Here is a 24,229-nt window from a genome sequence, read left to right as displayed (position 1 = left end):
CATACACATAATATCAAGATTGAGAATTCTGGCCGGGCGGTGGTGGCGCACCCCTTTAATCCCAGCACTCGGGAGGCAGAGGCAGGCAGATCTCTGTGAGTTCCAGGCCAGGCTGGACCGACAGCCTCCAAAACAATACAGAGAAACCCTGTCTCGTAAAATCAAAAAAAAAAAAAAAAAGATTGAGAATTCTGGTGAAGGTGGCCGTCTATGACAACTTTCCTTTTACTGTCTCCTGGTTTGGGAGTTTTGGAGCCTGAAGAGCCTAAAAAATGATTCAGTGCATATACACATTCAGGCTAAATTTTAGGTGAATGCTTTGGAAAACTGCTTGCTTGATCTATAGTAACACCTGCCCCCCACAAACACGCCTTAAAAATGAGTTTTGTCATTAGTGGCATATTCATTCAGTCATAAAGTACACATTTCCTATCAGCAAATGCTAATGACATGTCACTGCTAGGATTAGATGTAGCAGCAAAGTTGGCCAGGTACAATCCCGAGGAAGCAGAGGCTGGAGAAGAGCCCAGGCGCAACACCGGCTGCATTCACTGCTTACTGGCTGTAGGTGAAGGCAAGGGAGGCAGGAGGAAGTTAGCTGTGATGACCCTGAAACCTGTATGGAGGAGATTGGAGATTTGAGGACTGAATGACACACATCTCCAGTACCAAGTTTGTTTTCCTGTCACCAGTGGGATTGACAGAAGTGTCATTAGCAGCGAATGCTACATCAAGAGGTTTTTAAGAGCCGGGCGTTGGTGGCACACGCCTTTAATCCCAGCACTAGGGAGGCAGAGGCCGGCGGATCTCTGTGAGTTCGAGGCCAGCCTGGTCTACAGAGTGAGTTCCAGGACAGTCTCCAAAACAATACAGAGAAACCCTGTCTCGAAAAACCAAAACAAAAGAAAAAAAAAGAGGTTTTTACGTTGCTATGGGATTGTCTATGAACCATATCATTTTTAATGGGAGTGCTACATTTTGATATAAAATATAAACGTAGTCTCCTATAAGTTACTACAATAGGATCCACAAGAACAAACAGGTCAGAGTGCTCATGCATATCTTAAAGAATTATTTTCTTCAGTCATGTTTGGCTCTATCTGAGGTCAGAGAAAGTATCAGTAAAATAAAGGTAGATTTTCCCCAAAACAATAATGTTGCCAGTTTTGAGGGTATTAGCGTGGAACAATTTACAAATAGTTTGCAATGATGTGGAGTCAAGTCTAGGGGCAAAAGGGCTTATCAAACTTGGCAACAACAGTCAGAGGTATTTGCCATTGTGATAAAGAGTGTCGATCCTATCCTAGTACTAAAATGACTCCACCAAGGTCAAAGTCTGAAAACGTCAGCAAAGGGCTAGTGAGATGACTCAGCAGGTAAAGGTATCTAGCACCAAGCATGGATCTCCAGAACTCACATGGCTGAAGGAGAGAACTGATTCCTGAAAGTTGTCCTCTGACCTCCGCACATCTGCCGTGGCAGGAATATGCTCACACATCTGCCGTGGCAGGAATTTGCTCACACATAAGCACACACATATACTAAACATGTTTAAGCACACTTTTAAAGAGGAATTGTTTAGAGACAGGTTACTACTATGACAACCCTCACGATACTCACCCACGTCCTCTTATCGATTGCTTTGGCTCTAGTTTGAACTTCAGGACGAGATAATTATTTGAAAGTTCTCAGCTTAAGAACAGATTGGGAGAATGCATGGTAAGAATAGCTGACTATCATAAGCTTAGAGGCTGTTTTTATGTTAAGAAAAATGAAACCATTTTCCCTGAATGTTATTAGAATGAAATTACTCTAAGATCACATCTGGGCAAAGACTCTTCAGTGCTTTTGTCTCTGAAATAAAGCAGAATTGCACCCACAAACCTTCCTCTCTATGCCTAAGAGATTAGCATCTCACTTTTCATGATACTGATGAGGTCATTCAGAGGTTAATTAAAACAATGTGAACAGTGTGTAGTAAGGCGAACCGATATATACATGTCATGATTAGCTAAGTGCCTTCTTTATATGTAGTTATCCACAGAAAACTTCAGAATGGGCGATGTTACAGGTGTGGGTTGGGATTGCAACACTTGCCTACCATTTGTGAAACACTTATCCCCAGAACAAGGGGAGGGGGAGTTTAAGAACTTGGCCAAGTTGTTTTAAAAAGATATTGAGTCCTCATTGTCGTTATTAGTAGCATATGTTTATATATTAAGGTAAATCAAAACAAATTATATATCTATATATACATATATGTATATTGTTTTTATAACCTGGTGGTTATAATAGACTTTAAATAAGCTGAAAATATTTAAATGTATCACTTAATGCTTTGTCAGATGAACATCCACGAAACCTACACCATAATCAATACAAATCAGCCATCAACTCAGAATGCTCCCATTCAATTCAAAAACTTCCCCACCTAACTTTTCATTCCCTTTCTGTCACAATATATTTGACAATATAGAGTTTCATGTAAATGTACTTATAATGCTTACCATCATTTGATCTGCCTTCCTTTACCCCAAATACTTTTTTTTGTATTCATCCATGTTATTGTGTGTATCAATCAGCCCTTTATGGGTTTTCTACCAATCTTTCTCCTGTTCACTTCCAAATATCACATTTCCTTCGTGTCTTTGCCTAACTCACCTTTTGGGGGAAATACGCCAAGTCTTCTTTAACAAGCTAACCCTCACCAACTTGCTTAATGAAAGACATCTTATATAACATGAAACATTCTAGATAAGAAGTTATGGCCATAAACAAGACAGGGAAGTGCTCCTGGCCCCGTGGAAAATACATTACAAAAGAAATCTGTTGCTTTTATGCTCTGAATGACCACCAATGTGATGTGTTATCTTTTTTCAACTCCCAGACCCTCGCTAAAATAGCAAACACTGCTAATCACAGCTGCCTTGCAAATCTTCCATGGCCCCTTTCTCAACACAGGATCAGTGTGGGGGTTCTACCTTCCATGCCTCCCACAGCTTCATTTCCACCCCTTGTCTTCTCTCTTCTTCACTCTCATTTCATGACTATTTCACATGAGAATTCCTCAACAAAAGGCTGTGGCTGAAATCAGGAAGGTTAGGGAAGGTGAGCTATTGAAAAAGAGTGGGGGGGGTTCCTGGCAGAGACTTGTGTGTGTGTCAGGAGGTACAAGGGGTTCACTTTACTTGAGATCAGCCAACACTTTTAAATGTTTTCAATGTTAAATGAGGGCTTGGAGAGATGGTTCAGTGGTTAAGGGCAGGCACTGCTCTTGTAGAGGGCCTACCGGAGTTCAGTTCCAAGCACCTAGGTCACATGGCTCATAGCTGCCTGCAACTCTGGGGATCCAACACTTTCTTCTGAACTCCTTAGACACCTGCAGTGATTTGCACATATAGCACACACACACACACTTAAAATAATATATTAAATCTTTTAAAATACTTAGTGATTGTCAAAACAAGTGAAAGGTTTATGCCATAGGCAAGTTTTATCAGTTATACAGAGATAACTTATATCTTTTTCCAGTGAGAAGGCTGGGCACATTCATGCCTGTGAGAGCGATCCTGGAGTCCACAGGCATTTATAACTCAGCACTGTATATCCCAATAGTCAAACACTGTGTGAGACAGCATATAAATGTGCTCCCTGTTCTCCTCCCACAAAGAGAAATTGGGCTCTACATTCTGGTTTTGGAATGCAGATATGTTCAGGCTTGCTCAGCCTAAGTACAAATGAGGCCAAACCCCCTTTCTCTCCTATAGCTGTGGATTCTCATTCCCTCTTCAAATTCTCCTATATCTATGCTTTGAGCCTTAAAATACCTCTGGAAATACCAAGAGAATATTTGTGCTCCCAAAAGTAATTGTAGTTAGTATGCATCACTTTCTCGCCCTTCTGGTACTTCTGTTCATCTGCTGGAGCTCTCAGAGGGTCAAAATGCTTCAGTACTCACAAGTTGTCCATAAGTGAGGAGGAAGCTAGTGATTTCTCCTGCACCAGTCTACCTGTGTCAGTCTTACAAGACCCTTGTTTGAAGCATAGGCTCTTCCAACTTGAATTACATTGAGCTTCCCCTTACAGAATTAGCTATCTATTGCTCTATAACAATTATCTCCAACTTAGTATCACAAGACAACAATACCAAATTTTTTTACCATTTCTATGCATAAGATTACATACCAGGTACAACAAGGTGGCCTATTTTCATTTTATGATGTTTCTGTTTTAAATTGAGAGACTCAATAGTTAGGTGTTAAGAGTCATCCAAGGACTCATTTTCTTACTCATGCAACTGTTGATTCTAGGATTGTAACCTAATAACATGTTAACTGTGTGTTAAGCAGAGACACACAAAACAAATACAGGCTATTGCCATTGCTGATGACTGTCCAACAGAAGTAGATAGTAAGACCCTGTTTTTAAAGATGTCATGCTTAATAATATAATTCATCAGTTGAAAAAACAAGGACAAACCAAATCTAAACCCATTCAACAGCAAGAAATAATAAAAAAGAGAGCTGAAATGAATAAAATTTTAAAAAATCAACACATCTAAGAGATAGTTCTTCGAGAAGATAAACAAAATTAACAGACCCTTAGCCCAAATAACAAAAAGAGATGATCCAAATTAACAGAATCAGAAATGAGCATGGAAACATTACAATAGACACCAAAGAAATTCAGAACATTATAATAGAACATGTTTAAAATCTGTACTCCATGAGGCTGGAAAACCAAAAGAGTAGATGATTTTCTGGATTCAACCAAAGCACTAAAATTAAACTAAGAAGACATTAACCCTCTAAGCAGACCCATAACAAATGAGGATATTGAAATAGTAATAAAACGTCTTCCAGCTAAGAAAAGCCCAGAGCCAGATTAATTCACACAGAATTCTACCAGACATTCAAAGAAGCTTGACAGATAGTCCTTCCTAAACTACTAAAAAATAGAAACAGAGGGAATCTCCCAAACTTCTATGAAGTGGGCATCACCCTAATACCCAAACCAGGTAAAGATGCAATTAAAAAATTACAGATTAACATCCATAATGAACTATAAAAATACTCAATTAATCCTTACAAACCGAATACAGACATATATCAAAAAGAATAAACACCATGGCCAAGTTGACTTTATTCCTGAAATGCAGGGATGGTTCAACATATACAAATTAATAAATGTGATAGACCATATAATATGGACTTAAAGACAAAAATCACTTGATCATTTCAACAGATGCAGATAAAGCTTTTGACAAAATCCTACATGGCTTTATGATAAAAGTCTTAGAGAAGATAGGGATAGAGGGAACATACTTCAACACAATAAAACCTATATTCAAGAAAACAACAGCCATCATCATCCTAAAGGGAGGGAAGCTCGAGGCAGGATTGAGACAGGAATGTTCCCACTCCTTTTCAACATTTTCCTCCAGGCACTAGCAGGAGTAATAAGGCAAGGGCACTGTGGTGCTTTGAATAAGTATGGGCCCATGTGTGTGAATGCTTGGCCCATAGGGAGCGGCACCATTAAGAGGTATGGCTTTGTTGGAGTAGTCATGGCCTTGTTGGAGGAAGTGTGTCACTGTGGAGGCGGGCTTTGAGGTCTTACATGCTCAAGCTATGCCCAGTGTGGCACATAGTTTCCTTCTGCTACCTGTGGATCAAGATATAGAACTCTCAGCTCCTTCTCAAGCACCACATCTGCCTGCATGCTGCTGTGTTTCCCACCACAATAATAAAGGACAAAATTTCTGAAACTGTAAGCCAGCCCCAGTTAAGTGTTTTCCTTTATAAGTGTTGTTGTGGTCATGGTATCCATTCACAGCAATAAAACCCTAAGACAAGAAGGAAATTAAATCACTAAATTGATATAAACAGGAGAGAAAGAAATGAAACTATCCCTACTTGCAGATGATATAAGACTAGAATTAATAAACAAATTCAGCAACATGGCAAGATACAAAGGGAATCAATTTGGGCCAGAGAGAGTGGAGCCTTCGGGGTCCCTGGCCCTCCTGCGAGCACCGAAACATCTGTGAGACAGGGAACATGTGCATTTCCATCCTCCATCGCCCAGCTGACGACCCACAGAGTAGGGAGCTGCCCTCAGAGCGGTGGAACCCCACACTGAATGTCAGCACCATCCTCCTGAGTGTGAGCTCCATGCTGAATGAGTCCAACACCTTCTCGCCCACCAGTGTGGATGCCTCAGTGATGTGTGTACAGAGTGGAAGCGGAAGGACCGTGAGTACACTGGCATCATCCGGAAGCAGGTCCTGGGGACCAAAGTGGACGCGGAGCATGATGGATTGAAGGCGCCCACCACTCTGGCTGAGTACTGCGTGAAGACCAAGGCACCGGCAGCCGACGAGGGCTCAGACCTCTTCTACAATGACCACTGTGAGGACCGCGAAGTAGAGGAGGCCGGCAGCTGCTTTGGGGACGAAGAGAACCACTCTGGCACCGAGGAGTCCTGACCCATGTCCCTGAAATAAACTTAAAAGTTTTACCTAAGCAGGACCCCTGACTACCTCACTGAGGTTCCATGTGGGCTCCCGCACCATGACCCTTACCCCGTGGTGCCTGGCAGACACCCCACTCAGCTCACAGATGGTGACAAGCCTGGGAGGCTGGGGACCAGGGCCTGGTGGGGAGGCAGAGACTCCATCGCAGCCTGAGCAGGGCCAGCCTCACAGTCACCTCCTCTCTGCTTTGGTGTGTGTGTGAATTCCAAATAAAATGGCTTTCTGAGGAGAAAAAGAGAGAGAGAGAATCAATTTGTACAAATGAATAACTTTTCTCTATATACCAACAACAAATACACAGAGGTGATCATGGACACACTCCTATTCAAGATAACCTCAAAGAAAATAAAATATCTAAGAATAAACCTAACCAAGGGAGCAAAGAACCTCTATAATGAAAACTTCAAACCTCTGAAGAAAGAGAAAACAAACAATAGAAAATAGAAAGACATTTCATGCTCATGGATTGGTAGAGGGAACATTGTAAAAAATGATGATTTACCAAAAGCTATTTACAGATTCACTTCAATCTCAGTGGAAATCCCCATATCATTCTTGGCAGAAATAGAAAAAAATATCCTAAAATTCACATGGAACCACAAAAGACAATGGATAATGAAAATGATGTTGAGGGAAAACAAAAAAATAAACAAAATGCTGGAGGAATTGCAATTCCACATCTTAAGATATGTTGGAGAGCCATGGTCATAAAAACAATATGGTACTGGCACAGAAACAGACATGTAGACCAATGGAACTAAACAGAAGATCCAAACATGAGCACACATAACTAGAGCTACTTAATAATCGACAAAAATGCCAAAAACCATGCATGGAAAAGAATAGCATCTTCAGCAAATTGTTCTGGGAAAACTGGATGAATGCATGCTTAAGAATGACATTAGACCCATATTCATTACCACAAAATAAAACAAAATGAACTCCAAATGGATCAGATACCTAAACCTGAAACAGAGACACTGAAACTGCTAGAAAGAAACACCAAGTATTCTACATGATACAAGTGTAGGAAAGGGTTTCCTGAATAGAGCTCTATTTGACGCAGGAATTAAGACCAACAACTGACAAGTAGGACCTCATGAAACTGAAAACCTTCTGCACAGCAAAAGCAGCAGTCCTGTGGAGTGGAGGCCCACAGAGTGGGAGAGCATCTTTGCTAGCTATACACCTGGCAGACGTGTAATATTCAAATACACAAAGAACTCAAAAAACAGAGTTTAAAAAAAAAATGGCCCATTCGCCAGGCGGTGGTGGCACACGCCTTTAATCCCAGCACTCGGGAGGCAGAGGTAGGCGGATCTCTGTGAGTTCGAGGCTGGGCTGGACCGACAGCCTCCAAAACAATACAGAGAAACCCTGTCTCGTAAAAAAAAAAAAATGGCCCATTCAAAATATGGGCTGGAGACCTGAATAGGGAGTTCTTTAGTAGTATAAAAGAATGGCTAAGAAATATCTCAAAAATGTCCACTGACCCTAGCAATTGGGAAAATATACAATAAAACAACGTTGAGATTTCATCTTTCCCAAATCAGAATGACAGTAATCAATGGAAGAAACAACAAAAATGTAGAGGGGGTTCAGGGAGAAAGGAATCTTCTTTCACTGTTGGTGGGATTGCAAATGGTGCAGCCACTACGGAAATCAATGTGGAGAATTCTCAAAAGGCTAAAAATAAATCTACCATATGGTTCACTTATTCCATGCCTCAGAATATGCCAAAGGGCTCCATATCACACTTCATAGATACTTGTTCAGCTAAGTTCATTGCTGCCCTATTCACAGTAGCTAGGAAACGGAAATAACCCAAATGTCCTAGAACTGATGATGGGTAATGGAAATGTGATATATATTCACTACAGAATAATATTCAGTAGCAGACAGAAGTGAAGTCATGAACCTGCCAGGTAAGTGGATGGAACTACAAAAGATACACTTAGGGAGGTAACCCAGACCCAGAAAGACAAATGTCACTTGTCTTTCATTGAAGGCTCTCAGCTCCACATCTTCAGATGGGAGTACATAGCCTGTAGTAACTACAGAAACTGGAGAGCAAAACAGGACCATTGCCAGGATAGGGAAACTGGGGAGCAATAGAGGGGTGATAACAGGGTACAAGTGGTAAGATCAGACAAATGGGAAGAGGGGCGTTCCCTGGGGAGAGGAGGAAGATAAATACAGAAGGAGAGAGGGGATTAACGGGGACTAGCAGTATTCAGTTGACCTGACTTGAGCAAAGAGAAAAGAGGGGCTCTTCAGAGAAAGGGAGGGGGGTAGATAAAATAGCAATAAGAATGGCTGAAAAAACACAGGAATCAAGTGATAACTATTTACCAAAAAAAGCCCTATAATGTACATAATTCTGTATATAAACACACACATGTACTTTTAATTAATTTTTGTCATCTGGGTTGATGGCACTGCCTCCAACGGTCAAAGAGTATCTAACTAAAACCCTAACACTAGCATGAGAAGCCGTCTTTTGAATTGTTGGCCAGAGCTGTCTAAGAGACTCCCAAACACGCAGCCTTTTGCTGTTGCCCTTGGCTATGTTTCCAGAGTTAGAAGTCCCTATTGGTTAAGACACCATGCACTTCAGAAACAGGGTCTAGAGTCTCCTCAACTAGACTGACCGTCCCAAAGGACTAGCTTTCATGGTACCAAGAGGTGTCATGCAAACTTCCAAAGGAGGGAGGCAACCCACAGTCCCACCCAGTTATGACATCCGTGGAACTACATCAAAGATCAGCATGGCACCATAACTCTACCAGTGCAATAGTGGCATGCATACCTTGGAAGTAGCTTACAGCTCTCTAATTGGACGTTTGGACTTAAGACCTTCTCAACAAGAATGATATCAGGCCTGGTACTGGAAGCCTAGCTAACTTACCAGTGCTAATGAAACCATGGTTATTGTAGGAGAATCTGCAGCTCATTTACTAAATAGCATCATCCATAATAACAATCTGTAAACATTTGTCCTTAAACCTACAGGCAGGTATACTCTTCAGCCCTCATTGAGGAATCTTCTCTTAGCAACAGATGGAGACTAGGGAGATGGCCTTCCCCATGAAAGAGCACACCAATTTGTTATCCAGTGCCAAACCATTAACCCTGAAAACATATATACAAGCAATACTTTATGAACTTAAGTTATATTTGAGAATATATATATGTATGCACACATATATACATGCTATAACAATTAGTGAAAAAAGAGACTGAATTTTAAGGAGAATGGGGTCTATTGGAGGGTTTAGAGTGAAGAAAGGGAAGGGAGAAATGTAATTAAAATACAATCTTAAAATTAAAAAAAAAGAAAATAACAGTTACTTCAACAGAGTAAACAAAAATAAAATACCGACCTGATATTTTATGGAATATTATTTTAAGATGTGTTGCAGTCATTTATGCTGTGGAATTAATTATGCAAAGATGTATTGCATTCTTTTATGTTGCATTTGTTTAACTCTGTGAAACTGTGTTACTTAGCCTGCCTAAAACAGCTGATTGGCCTAATAAACAGCTGAACAGCCAATTGCCAGACAGGAGAGGGATAGGCAGGACTGCCAGGCAGAGAGAATAAAGAGAAGCGAGAAGAAAGGAGGAGCAAGAAAAGAAAAGGAAGAGAGGAGGATGCCGGGAGCCAGATACCTATCCACACAGCCAGTCATGGAGTGAGAAGTATAGAAAGGTTTGTAGATTACAGAAAGATAAAAGCCTAGAGGCAAAAGGTAGAGACAATTTAAGTTAAGAAAAACTGGCTAGAAACAAACCAAGCTAAGGGCAGGGATTCAGAAGTAAGAATAGGACTTTTATTAAGGAGCTGGGTGATAGGCCCCCAAAAAGCGAAGAGTTAAAGAAAAAACTACATGCTATTCTGTATCTTCTTATGCTTTCTTATTTTTAAGCCATAGGAATAGTTTATATAGTCCTAAATATTATATTTATAATTTGTTTATTTAAGGAAGATAATCTTTCAACATTCCTATCAAACAACCATGAAGATTACATGATATCCCAGTTTACTCCATCCTAATGTATAATTCCAGAAACATCACTAAACCTCAGGAAACTGAAATTTACACATCTGAAAAATTGCATTACAAAAGTTTATTGTAGGGATCAAATCAAATAAAATAATATATATACAGAGCTTGGAACCTGATAGGAATTTAGTAGATGGAATTCCCACCCAACATCATTAATACCCAAAATATCATTTAAAATATAATACATCTTTTGTGAAATATAAAAATGATATGCCACTGAGAATAAGAATTAAATAAATGAAAAAATGAGGAAAAATTCATAGATTCTGGACGTTTGGTCTTAGAGTTCTCATAACCAATAGCCTCCAACTCTTTTTCTAAGATGGAGGGAAAAAACCTGGGGAGCTTCTCTGATTAAGTCAAGACTATTCACAAAGATGATGTAAGAGGCGCTCTTGCATGACATCACCTCAACTGCTGCCAATCATTACTCGGTTGAAGGGTGAGCTACCAGCATTTGTGCAAAGTCCAAAAATCACTATGTGCTTAAAATAGCACAGTACTAAAAGAAAAAAGTACATTTCCTCACAAGATTATTGTTAATTACACCTAGTAATCTAAAGGGGTTAACAGACAATCTTCTACCATGCAAAAATCTGGTTTATCTGAGTCTTTGAGACAGGGTCACATGGAAACTGGGCTGGACTCTAACTCACTATGTAACTAAGGATGACCTTGACTTCCTGATGTTCCTGTCCCCACTCTCCAGATGTTAGGATTATAAACCAGGCAAAATTGAAAATTTTAAAGATAGATATGTTAAAGTACTACTGGGAAATAAAGGTCAAATATATCTATATACATATATACACATATAGACAGACGTTTAGAGAAACTGAGTTGAGACCCTTGTCTTCTGTTTATATATGTTTCTTCTTCTGGGACATGCTTGTGCATACTTCTTGCCTGTTTTTCTCTCCTGAGTTGTCCATGTGTCTCCAGTTCATGCATAATAACTTCCTATAGATTAAGTGTTTAGATTTACTGTTTGCCTTCACCTCTCCCACTGACTTTTCTCACCTTAAAAATTCTGGAGGTAGCAAGTATCTCAGCATGGAGGATGGAGGCCAGGTGATGGGCTCTGCAGAAGGTCGGTAGGTGGCTAAGAGGAGAGCATGGAAGGAGCTCAGGAAAAATCAAAAAGACATCTGAAGTGCCGACCACGAGGCAGGTGACACAGTGGACTTGAGGGAGTCAGCAGCAATGGGTAGGAACTTGGAATGCGGGCGTGTAGAGAAGGGCCATGAGCTCTGACTGCAGAGGCAGAAGAACCTGCTGCAGATCGTGGATTACAATGTTTTTCCAGTGGTGACTGATGCAGTACCGGAAAAAGGAGATGCAATGCCAGAAGATGTCCTTTGAGGCTTCGAAGCTTTAGATCGAGGCAAGCACAGGTTTCCGATAGGTTCAATCTTAGAACAGTGAAGTATATATTTGCCACTCCCATTACAAAAACTGAAAAGTCACAATACCCCATATTGGTTAGGATGCGGAAGGAGCCTTTTCTAGCACCCAACCGCTGCGAGCTTGGACTGACACTGCTCACCCTGCAAGGCAATTGTGCCATTTCTACAAAATGTCTATGAAGAACTCCATGAAATTGTTGACCCAGAAATGGCATTGCCCTAAGTTTATCTTCTAAAAACACTTGCCCAAATGCCTAAAGATATTTTTACAAGGTATATACTTCAAACTGTGTGTGCTGTCGTACCAAAAACTGAGAACCCAGTAGTTTGTCCATTCAACCAACTGATACTTTAAAAATAAATAGAGAAGTGGTGCCCTCTCATCAGGCTTGATCTGCTCTTTCTAGAACAGAATGAGGCTGCTTCACAAGCACTACCTAGAAGAGTGTCAATGGCATTCAGTAAGAGCAAGCCAAACTTTGTAAGGGAGAAAGAGGATGGAGGATTTTGGCATATACAAAGATGAGCATTTTACCAAGAAACCTCACTTAAAAGTGATAGAACCCATAGAACATGATTCTGCTAAAAGAGATGTTTTGTCTCATGTGGCTGGAGCCCATAGACGGAGCAGGCCCAAGAGTTGCAGGACCCTGAGGGTTCCCATGCTGTGTGCAGCACGATCTCTCAACTGATTCTGCTCCCCCCTGGGTTTTGTCCTCGTTCTTTTTCATTCCATACAGCTGCCTCCTTCCTAAACCTAAAAAAAAATGTGGCCATTGGCAAGTTAACTTCAGCTGTTACAAATAGAAAGACCTTTGAAAGCGAGAGAAACTTTCCAGCTAGTTCTGGAAGGAACCTGGGAAGACCTTGACATTTAGCCTGCTCTCTGGGGGTCAGACAACCTCCAGTAACACTGGAGCTCCCATTTGCATTCTGGGGAGTGGGGAACAGTTAGGACACGGACTACGCCTCCCCAAAGGTAAGGATTCAGATATCAACACATCTGCTGCCTGCTCTACAACTTCAATAGCAACCACTTTGGTGAGTGAATTACCATTGCTACTTAAAACATAGCTGTTAGGACTGTAGGATTGGATTTCAAGTGAACAAGAAGTTTCCAAGTCCTATAGCTCCCTTCTCAGAACGCACATCTTAAGGCTTGCAGCAATCTCCCCCTCCACTATCCTGTCCTTCACCCCCTCTGTCTCCATCTCCCTCTCCATCTCCATCTTCCTCTCCTGTAACATGAGGTTTCTCTGGCCCGGCTTGTTCCCCGGCCTTATTTACTTGTGGCCTTCGCTTACCTAAGGAAAGGTCTGGACCTCTTACTTCATTGAGGTCTACATCGAATCTCCGAGGAGGAGGGGAGGGAGGGGAGGGGAGGGAGGGGAGGAGGAGGGAGGGGAGGGGAGGGAGGGGAGGGAGGGGAGGGGAGGGGAGGGGAGCGGTTTCCTGCTTGGCCCTGCTTAAATACTGATTCTGCCCTGCTACATCACTTCCTGCCTGAATCACATGGCTACTTCTCTTTACTACACTTTCCAGAATCCTTGACTCCTGATCCCACCTATCTTGCTTCCCTATTGGCCAACAGTGCTTTATTCATCAACCAATAAGACAAGCATATACACAGAAGGGCAGTCCCTATCACTCTCCATGTCCATCTTCCTCTCCCTCTCCCTCTTCGTGTCCATCTCCCTCTCCATCTCCATCTTTCTCTCCCTCTCCATCTCCCTCTCTGTCTTTCTTCCTCTATCCCTTTTCATCTCTCTCCCACTCTTACTCTTCTTCTACCTTCCTCTGCATTATTATTTGGTCCTAATGTGGCTTATGTATTTCTTGGTAATGAAGTCGTTACTTGCATGTTTCTTCTGGAAATATACTGAAGAGGAATTTTTTTTTTACTAAAATACTGACCCGAACTTTTCAGTGAGTAGAGTGGGATTGTACAAGATCATTAAAGGAAGGAACAGTCCCTGGGCGAGTGCTGCCGTGGCTCTGTGTGAGCTTGTCCTGAGGGCCAGCCTCGTGGCTATGCTGCAGACCTCACCACTTGGGGCACGTGATGGCTTCTGAATGGGCTAAAACTACTCCCAGAATTTTCCTCCCCAGAAGGCAGAAGTGGTTCTGTCTGTTGCCCGTGGCCTGATGGTCTTCCATGGGGAAAGCATGTGAGAGACAAACCTAGAATGTAAGAGCTGGTGGCTCAGCTCACCATCTGGATTCCACAGTTAACTTCGTAGCTAATAGGAACTACAAAGAAAAAGCTTTGGTATTTATTACCGATGACTAAAAGATTTCTTTTGCAAATTATAAAATAAATAAGATTCCAGTGGAATGGACTTCCTAAACATCATTCAGTATTTTAGTTATCAGCTGATAGGATTATCAGGAATGACAAAGCGCTGATGTCTAGTTAGTCAAACAACTAAAAACAACAACAAAAACTACCTCTTCTACTAGACCCTTTCTGCTGCCACAGTCCAAGAAGATCTGACTACTATGTGTGAGGCAGAAGATCTTGTGTCATTCACATGTTGTCAGCCTTGCAGACATTCTTGCTGCAAAAGATGCAGGGTCAAGGAGGATTCCACCTAGAGGCCTAAGGCAGGCACGAGAAGCCAGGCTTTGTGTGACAAGGTTAGGGTTCATTCTGGTGGCCTCTGGGAGGACAATTCCCAAAGCTGTACTGATGAATCCTAAATAATAATGGGGATCCAGTGATGTTAGACATTTAAAACCAAGGAACACAACAGTCGACAATGGCGACTGCCTAAGAGAGAAGACATTTGGTCTTCAAAATACTAGGACATGGGGGCAGGAATGCCCCAGCCTGTTAGACTTTATATATTAACACCTTGTGACCTGGATGCCAGACACAGAGCTACTGTTTGCCCCTCAGGCTTCTGGCCTTACTTTCGTCAAGTGCTTCTGCTTTTACTCAGTTTCTCTCATCTAGCCTGTGAATGCTCACTCTGGCATTTTATGTTGAAATATGTGGCTTTCCTTTCCCTTATGCAGGCTCATGGCTAAGAGTCTGCCTTGAGTCTCAGAAGAAACTTTACACTTGGGCCTTTGAATAGCATTGGACGTTCTGAGACTACATTTCTGGAGATGTGCTGAATGCATTTTGCCCTATGAACAATTTGGGACCTGAGTAGCGTGTTATGGTATGAATATAAAGTGTCCCCAGAAGACTCATGTGGTGAATGCTTTGTCTCCATCTGGGAGCACTAGTTTTGGATGGAGGTCCTGGAAATTTAGGGGTAGGGCTTAGTTGGAGGAAGTCGGCCACTGGAGCCAATCACTTGGAGCCAAAATCTCGGAAGCCAAGGACCAAAGTAAATCCTTCCTCCCTTCATGTTGTTGCTGTTAAGTATTTTGTAACAGCAATGAGCAAAATACTACTTTACATTTGTATATTTGTGTATTCTATATCTCTCTATATATTTGCATATTTAAATGTGTTAAATATGCTTATATTTGATTTATTGTCTGTATATTAATATGAAGCAATATCTAAAATTTTACAAAGGCATATTCATATGTTGTCGTACTTAATATTAAGGTATCTAAAAAACAAAGCATTCTGAACTCAGACTTGAGCTATACAATGTATCTCTCTAACATTAAACGCTATATGAAACCCAGGTGTTAGACATAGGGATTCTAAGTTCCATTCTACATTTAAACAATTTTTTATTGTCTCTACAAGTTAGTATTCATTAAATTGTATGACTCAATTTGAATTCAGATAATATTTTCTATTCAGGGGTTCCAGAGGCACCAATGGTATTAATGTAAACTGGACAACTTTTCTAAACAGCAAGTCATCCCCACAGGAGAAAGGATGCCAGCAGCTTAGCCATTAACCTTGCCATCTCACCTCTCAATCTCAGAAAAGTATCTGAACCCTCTAAATGTCCCAAATGGAGGAAAAGGCTTCATAGATCAGCCTTTACATGCAGGGGGAATAATTGTACAGTCATTTTAAAAATCACAAAAATCTTAGTAAAACAAGGAAATAACCATTGAAATATTGAGTTTAAAGTGTAGAAAATAAACTTGTTTCCTATCCTGTATGTAGGTTTCAAGCATGTGAGCCTAAATACAGGGCAGGTCCTGGTGGTGCATACCTCTAGACTAGTACTTGGCAGAGAAAGGAAGATGAAGAGCGAAGTCACGTAGTATTAAGTGGACTCCTAATGACATTGCCACCTCTGTAGATGAGAGCACCTCCAGGCCCCATGAAAGAAGCTTCTTGGAGTAGATGGCAAATAATACAGAGACCCCCAACTGTTCAATGTGTAGAAAATAAGGCTGTGGAGAGCTCAACTCTGTATGAGATGTACGTATCACACCCCTCACCCCAAGGCTCAGAGATCTTCAAAAAGGGGAGAGGAGGATAGGGCTTGTAAGAGCCAGAAGTGAACAACACAGAGGAAACAATGTTTCCTACACCTACAAGAGGGAGACTGCATAGTGCTTGTGGCAGCATTCACAGGACCTGCTCAAGCTCCAGCTAGTCAAAACACCAGCATAGACACAGGAAGGTGGACACAAAATCCTACCTCTAGTTGAGGAACATTGGCATTTAATAGCTGCTAGGAGGACAAGAGTCAGTGTTTTAATAAACGTGACTCCTGGTAGTTCAGCCACTAGTCTTGGGAGTGGGGACAACACTGGCAAAACTTCGCCAGTAGCTGACAAGCTATTGAAAGTAACACATTCAGTGAGAGAGGGGAGGAAACTTGGAAGTGGAGCAGGAAGTGGGGGGAGGCTGGAGAGCACAATGATGGGAGGAAGGAGAGGAAGAGGTGGATATAACAGTCTTAAAGAATTAATAAAAATATTGTTTAAAAGGAGTTCAAAGTCATCTTTGTTTTCATTTTGGGCTACAGGAGTAGCTCTAAAGCTTCTCCTCTACCTCCAAAATTACGTACATTGGAAAGATAACTCTGGGTTTTAGATTTTTTAATTTATTTTACATGCCAACTGTAGTTTCCCCTCTCTCCTCTCCTCCCCCTACCTCCCCTCTGCCCCTGATTCACTCCTCTTCTGTTTCTCTTCAGAAAGGGGCAAACCCCCATTGGATATCAAGGAAGCATGGCACATGGAAAGAACTCAAAAAACTAGACATCACACGACTAAATAATCCAATTTAAAAATGGGGGTGCAGATCTAAACTGAATTCTCAACAGAAGAATCTAAATGGCAGAGGAACACTTAAAGAAATGTTCAGCATCCTTAGCCATCAGGGTAATGAAAATCAAAACAGCTCTGAGGCACCGTCTTACACTTATCAGAATGGCTAAGGTCAAAAACACAAGCAACAGCTCGAGCTGAAGAGGGTGTGGAGCAAGGGGAATGCACCCATACTGCTGGTGGGAATACAAACTTGCACAGCACTTTGGGCATCAATATGGCAGTTTCTCAGAAAGTTGAGAATCAATCTACTTTGAGTTCTTTATACAGTTTGGAAATCAACCCTCTGTCAAAGGTGGGGTTGGTGAAGATCTTTTCCCACTCTGTAGGTTGCTGTTTTGTCTTGTTGACTATGTCCTTTGCCTTATAAAAGCTTTTCAGCAGTTTTTTGAGGTCGATCTTAGTGTCTGCTTTTGGTGTTTTGTTCAGGAAGTGGTATCCTGTGCCAATGCATTTAAGGCTATTTTCCACTTTATCAGTTTCAGTGTAACTGGATTTTTGTTGAGTTCTTTAATCCATTGGACTTGAGTTTTGTGCACAGTGATAGATATAGACCTATCTGCATTCTTTTGCATGCTGACATCCAGCTATGGCAGCACATTTGTTGAAGATGCTTTCTTTTTTCCATTGTATAATTTTGGCTTCTTTGTGAAAAAAAAAAAAACATGTGTCCATAGGTGTGTGGATTTATGTCTGAGACTTCAGTTTGATTCTATTGATCCACCTGACTGTTTTTTATGCTGATACCATGTTGTTTTTATTACTATAGCTTTGTAACAGAGCTTGAGATCAGGAATGCTGATACCTCCAGCTGTTCTTTTATTGTACAGGATTGTTTTAGGTATCCTGGGATTGCTGGTTTTCCATATGAAGTTGAATGTTGTTCTCTTAAGGTCTATAAAGAATTGTTTTGGAATTTTGATGGGGATTGTATTGAAGATATAGGTTGCTTTTGGTGAGCTTGCCATGTTTATTATGTTAATCCTACCAATCCAGGAGCATGGGAGATCTTTCCATCTTCTGATATCTTCTCTAATTTCTTTCTTCAAAGACTTGAAGTTCTTGTCATACAGGTCTTTCACTTGCTTGGTTAGAGTTACCCCAAGATATTTTGTATTGTTTGTGGCTATTGTGAAGGGTGTTGTTTCCCTGATTTCTTCCTCAACCCTTTTATTATTTGTACATAAGAGAGCTACTGGATTTTTGAGATAACCTTGTATCCAACCAATTCACTAAAGGTGTTTATCAGCTGTAGGAGTTCCGTGGTAGAATTTTTGGGGTTGCTTATATACTATAGTGTCATCTATAAATGATACTTTTTTCTTTTCCATTTTGTGTCCCCTTGATCTCCTTTTCTTGTGTTATTGTTCTAGCTAGAACTTTCTATTACTGTGTTGAATAAATATGGATAGAACAGACAGCCTTGTTCTTTTTCCTGGTTTTAGTAGAATTGTTTTGAGTTTCTCTCCATTTAATCTGATGTTAGCTGTTTGCTTGCAGTATATTGTTTTTATTATATTTAGGTATGTTCGTTGTATCCCTGATCTCTCAAAGACTTTTATCATGAAGGGTTTGAAGTTTTTTGTTTTGTTGATTTTTGTTGGTTTTCCGAGACAGGGCTTCTCTGTGTAGCTCTGGCTGTACTGGAACTCACTTTGCAGACCAGGCTGACCTCCAACTCACAGAGATCCTCCTGCCTCTGCCTAGGATTACAGGTGTGTGCTACCACCTGTAATTTTTTCAATGGTTTTCTCGGCATCTAATGAGATGATCACGTTTCTTTCATTTTGTTTATATGGTGGATTACATTGACAGAGTTTTGTATGTTGGACCATGAATGCATTTCTGAATGAAGCTAAATTTATCAAAGTGGATGATCTCTTTTATGTATTCTTTAAATTAAAAAAAATACATTTTGACAATTTCAAATTTTCTGCAGCAAACTGGTATTACTTTTATCATTTTACAATTAAAAGTGCTCTACTTTTCAGTTATAATTTTTAATAGAAGAACCATCAGTTTCCTCAACATTTAGAGAATGATCTGATCTTTACTCTTCCTTCTGCTTGTTTTGGGTTAAGTTTGCCCCTTTCTCTTTTCTTTATCAAGACAGAAAATTAATCATTGGTTTGAAATTTTCTGACTTGGTCCCTTTGTAATGTGTTCCCTTTCATTGCTGTTCCAACTGTGACTTGTAATTTTAATAAGGCACATACTCAGAGCAAATTCTGATTTCCACCAAATCATCCTGTTTTGGCCTATTGACTATTTTGGATAGCATGCTTTCAATTTCCAAATAATTGTGAATTTTCCAAATTCTTTTCTGGTATTTTCCCAGTTTAATTCCATTGTTGTACAATATACTTTGTGTAGTTGTAGTCCATTGAAACGAATCGAGACTTATTTTATAGCTAACATATGGTCTACATTGGGACTGTTCCATGTAAACTTGAGGAGAATGTGGATTTTACCACTATTTATTGGAGTGTCCAATAGATGTTAATTACATCAGATTGGTTTATAGTATTGATCAAGAATAGTTTCATTTTGATTTATTATATTCTTTATTGAATGGAGGCTACCTAATCTCTATTTTTTCATTGAATTTTCTATTTTCTTCAATTCTGTGGGATTTTACTTTATAGATTTGGAATTCTATAATATAGTGTGTATAGATTTATGCATGAGAGTGGATTATTAACGGGGTAGATTAATCCCTTTGCCATTACAAAATAATCCTTGTTTCTACTAACAAGTTTTGCCTAAAAGTTTGTTTTATCTGATGTTACTACTGCCACTCCCAACTTTCCTATGGTTGTTGTTATTATTGCATATTATACTTGTTTCATTCTGTATTAGTTACTTTTCCACTGCTCTTAGTAAATACCTGAGAAAAACAATTCAGTGATGATTTGTGGGTGCTTGTGTTTTGGAGATTTTAGTTCCTAGTCTTTGGATATATTGATTCTGGACCTAGGTAAGAGGAAATGTAGGAAAATAGAGACCAGTCACCAAATAGTCAATAAGAAGGAGAGTGAAAAAGGAGGCTAGAACCAGGTATAGCCTTCCAAGTCCTTTAGTGACTGATTCCTATTGGGTGGGTCAAACCTCTAAAGCTTCCAGAGCCTCCCAAAAGAACACTACCAACTAGGGCTCAAGAATTTAATACATAAGTTTGTTGGAGATATTTCATATACAAACAATAGCATCTATCTAACTTTGGCTTATTTATCATTTCTGAAAGTATGTTTTTGGAGACAGCAAGTAATTGGATAATTTTTATAAGTATAGGCTAATCTTATAATTTTATTTTGAGATTAGAATATAAGTAAAATTCTTTCTTCTCTTTCTTCCTCTAAACCCTCCTATAACCCCTCCCCATTCTTCTTTAAATTCAAATTCTTTTTTTTTATTTGTTTTATTTAAATTAGAAACAAGCTTGCTTCACATGTCAATCCCAGTTACCTCTCCCTCACCTCCTCCCCCATCCTTCCACCCAATACTCTGCTCCCCAGGGAGGGTGAGGTCCTCCATGGGGATCTCCAGAGTCTGTCCTTTTATCCAGGGCAGGGCCTAGGCCCTCCCTCATGTGTCCAGACTGAGAAAGTATTCCACAATGTGGGATGGGCACCCAAAGTCCATTTGTGTTCCAGGGATAAATACTGATCTACTACCCAAAGTCCCATAGATTGCCTGAGTCTCCTCACTGATACCCACATTCAGGAGGTCTGGATCAGTTCCATGCTGGCCTCTCAGCCATCAGTCTGGGGTCCATGAGCTCCCTTTGTTCAGGTCAGCTGTCCCTGTGGGTTTCACCAGCCCAGTCTTGATCCCTTTGCTCATCACTCCTCCCTCTCTGTCACTGGGTTCCAGGAATTCAGTTCAGTGTTTAGCTGTGGGTATCTGCCTCTGCTTCCATCAGTCACTGGATGAAAGTTCTAGGATGGCATATAAGGTAGTCTTCAATCTCATTATCCGGGAAGGGCATTTAAGGTATTCTCTCCACTATTGTTTAGTTTGCCAGTTGGTGTCATCCTTATAGATCTCTGGAAATCTCACTAGTGCCCGATCTCACCTCAAACCTATAATGACTCCCTCTATTATGGTATTTCTCATCCTTCTTTGACAAATTCAATTTTTTTCACTAATTATTATTGCATGAATATACATATATGTAGATACATATATATTGCTAATTATAACTTATTCAGCCCCTTTAATGTTACTAGTATGTATGTTTTCAAAACTGACCACTGACATTAGACAACCAGTTGGTGTACTCTTTTCTAAGGAAGACTCCCCTCTCCTATTCCCAGTTTTCCTAAATTGCCTGGACTTCTTTGAGTCCTCATGGGCTTTTCCCCATCCACTTTGGTATGTCCATTTATATAATCCTTATTCATATCCCCTCAGCAAGGAAACCTCTCTTACAACACAGAGACCACCACAAAAAAGCACAACCAATCAAAATGCAGAGCTGTGGATTTCAGTCCCAAGAGATACATCTACAAAATACTCCTTAATCTAAAGGCTCAGAGAACGTGATAGAAGAAGGGTTGTGTTAAGAGACAAAGATCAGGAAGTTTCCTGTGAGATTTTGTTTCCTAGTAATATCAGAAGCTACATCCATAAAGTCTCACTCTATGACTGCCCACATATGAACTAATCTATGATTTTTAACTGATAGTTTTAATTTGTTTACATTTAATATAATGGCTAAAAGGTAGGATATATAGCTACCATTTTCTATGTGTTTTCTCTATGTGCTATGTTCTTCATTCTTCATTTTGCTATTTCTCTCCTTTCCAATCAATATTTTATGGTGCAAAATTTCAAACTCCTTGTTTATTTTATAGTGTGTTTTAAGATGTATTCGCTCAGTGGCTTCTCTGAGGATTACTATTAACAAATTTGCTTAAGATACCCATTTTGGATAAATATTAACTCACTTTTGGCATCACATTAGCCCTTGTCTAACATGACTTCTTTACAGTCTTTACCTCTTCCCATGTGAAGGCATCATTTGGGTGTATTCCGTATCTCAGTTCTACTCAGGAGCATATGTGTTTTACTTCAGTTAGTGAGCATGTCCTGGAGAAATCTTGATTTCGTTAACTCTTCAGGCAGAGGATATGTCAGTTTCATTTGCCAAAAAAGGTGTCAGCATTACTGAGCCTTTTGAGTTTCCGTGTGGAAGCTCTTATCTGCCTATGTGCAACTAGGAAAGTATCAAAGTGGTTCTCAGTACCAAGATTGTGGAAATTTTTCTTGACAAGCCTAGATGTGGATAAGAATCTCAATTTTTATGAGATTCTTCAAGCACTTGACTTTTAGGTGTCATCCATTGATTCACTCTTCTTGACAGCAAGCACACAGAGGAGAGGAGAGGAGAGGAGAGGAGAGGAGAGGAGAGGAGAGGAGAGGAGAGGAGAGGAGAGGAGAGGAGAGGAGAGGAGAGGAGAGGAGAGGAGAGGAGAGGAGAGGAGAGGAGAGGAGAGGAGAGGAGAGGAGAGGAGAGGAGAGAAGGTTGGTGAGCATTCTAGGAAAAGTAAAGTGTGCCGTTGGTGTCTCTGAAAAACAATTTTCTGCAAACTACATCCCTGGGAAGAGAGACACACACTTTCCTCAGCATGTGTAACGTGAGACACACACATTTGCACATGGGTTCATGTAACACATAGCACATCGTTTTGCATTGCAGTGACTGTCTTGCCATGGGCTGAAACAGAAAATATGAATGAAATACAGAAGTTTTCATTTTCTTAGACGTGCATGTCAGTTCCATCAAAAATAGCACAATGTTGATGTGAGACAGATCTAAACTTGAATCTTGGTACTGTCCCTCTCAGTGAGACTTGGTACTGAATCTCTTAATCATTTAATCTCTTTAATCCTCAGTTTTCTCAACAAAAAGTTGACAGATTCTGTGCCAGTTTCAACAGTTCAAGTGAGATAATGCACCAATATGACTAGCTATTACTCACACGGTTACTGCTAACAGGAAAGTTACTAATTAAAAATAGTGACAACAGCAACTACTTTGTGCATGCCTGTCAATGTGGCAGGCTGAAAGACAAGTGACAGACGGAATGAATACACTGGGCCCCATCTGAGTCAGCCATGCTTCAGACTGTATCTAAGGAGAGAGGAATGATAACCTTTGGAATGATGATGATGGAGATTAGGGCAAATCTCCAATGTGTTTGGGAATAACTGGAAGCAATCAGATTAGTGTAGGAACAGAACTGCAGTCAAAATTTTCAAAATTCCGATGAAAAGGAAATACCTAGGGCTTTAAAAAATTGGTTTGTTTGTCCATTGCACTTATAATTTTTTTCAGTGCCTTGAAGAAACACTATTACCATTCACTGACCCTTGATTCACCACAGGTACCTTCACTTTTTATAACAGATATTATATGTAGCACCTTTATGTTTTTATTTAACAGTATTTGTAAAATGAGTCACCTTTAGATGCTGTGCTTGTGTGACAGTTTGAGTAAAAATGGTCCCCATGGGCCGATAGGGCAAGGCACTATTAGGAGGTGTGGGTTTGTTGGAGAAGTTGTGGCCTTATTGGAAGAAGTGTGTCGCGGTGGGTGGGCTTTGAGGTTTTGGATGCTCGGGCTGTTTCCAGCGTGTTACACAGTGTCCTTCCATTGCCTGTTGGTCCAGATATAGAACCCTCATCTCTTTGTCTAACACCCTGTCTGTCTGCATGCCTCTGTGCTTCCTGCCATGGTGATAATGGACTAAACCTCCGAACCTGTAAGCCAGCCCCAACTAAATGTTTCCTTTATAAGAGCTGGTTGTGGTGGCTCTTCACAGCAGGAGATCCCTAAGACAGCTGGTGATGCATTGCAGGGGTGAAGCTCCTGCCTAACAAGCACGAAGCCATAGATGGGTTCAGCCCTGGTACCATGACTACACGAGTGGGTTCTGAATGACTTTCATGCTTATGCTTGCCAGTCACAGCATTTTATTTTGTACCTTAATGCAGCTGTAATGATAAACAGC

General features: G+C 40.5%; 1 pseudogene; it reads left to right on the top strand.

Annotated features, from left to right (window-relative positions):
* The first annotated feature begins 450 nt into the window (after window positions 1-450).
* Window positions 451-6,493, top strand: LOC101834850 (annotated as a pseudogene).
* Window positions 6,494-24,229: the final 17,736 nt, after the last annotated feature.

Source organism: Mesocricetus auratus, unplaced genomic scaffold (assembly GCF_017639785.1).
Source record: "Mesocricetus auratus isolate SY011 unplaced genomic scaffold, BCM_Maur_2.0 Super-Scaffold_100051, whole genome shotgun sequence".
NCBI classification, from domain to species: domain Eukaryota; kingdom Metazoa; phylum Chordata; class Mammalia; order Rodentia; family Cricetidae; genus Mesocricetus; species Mesocricetus auratus.
The sequence above is the reverse complement of the archived record's forward strand: the minus strand, read 5'-3'. Positions and strand labels throughout refer to the sequence as shown.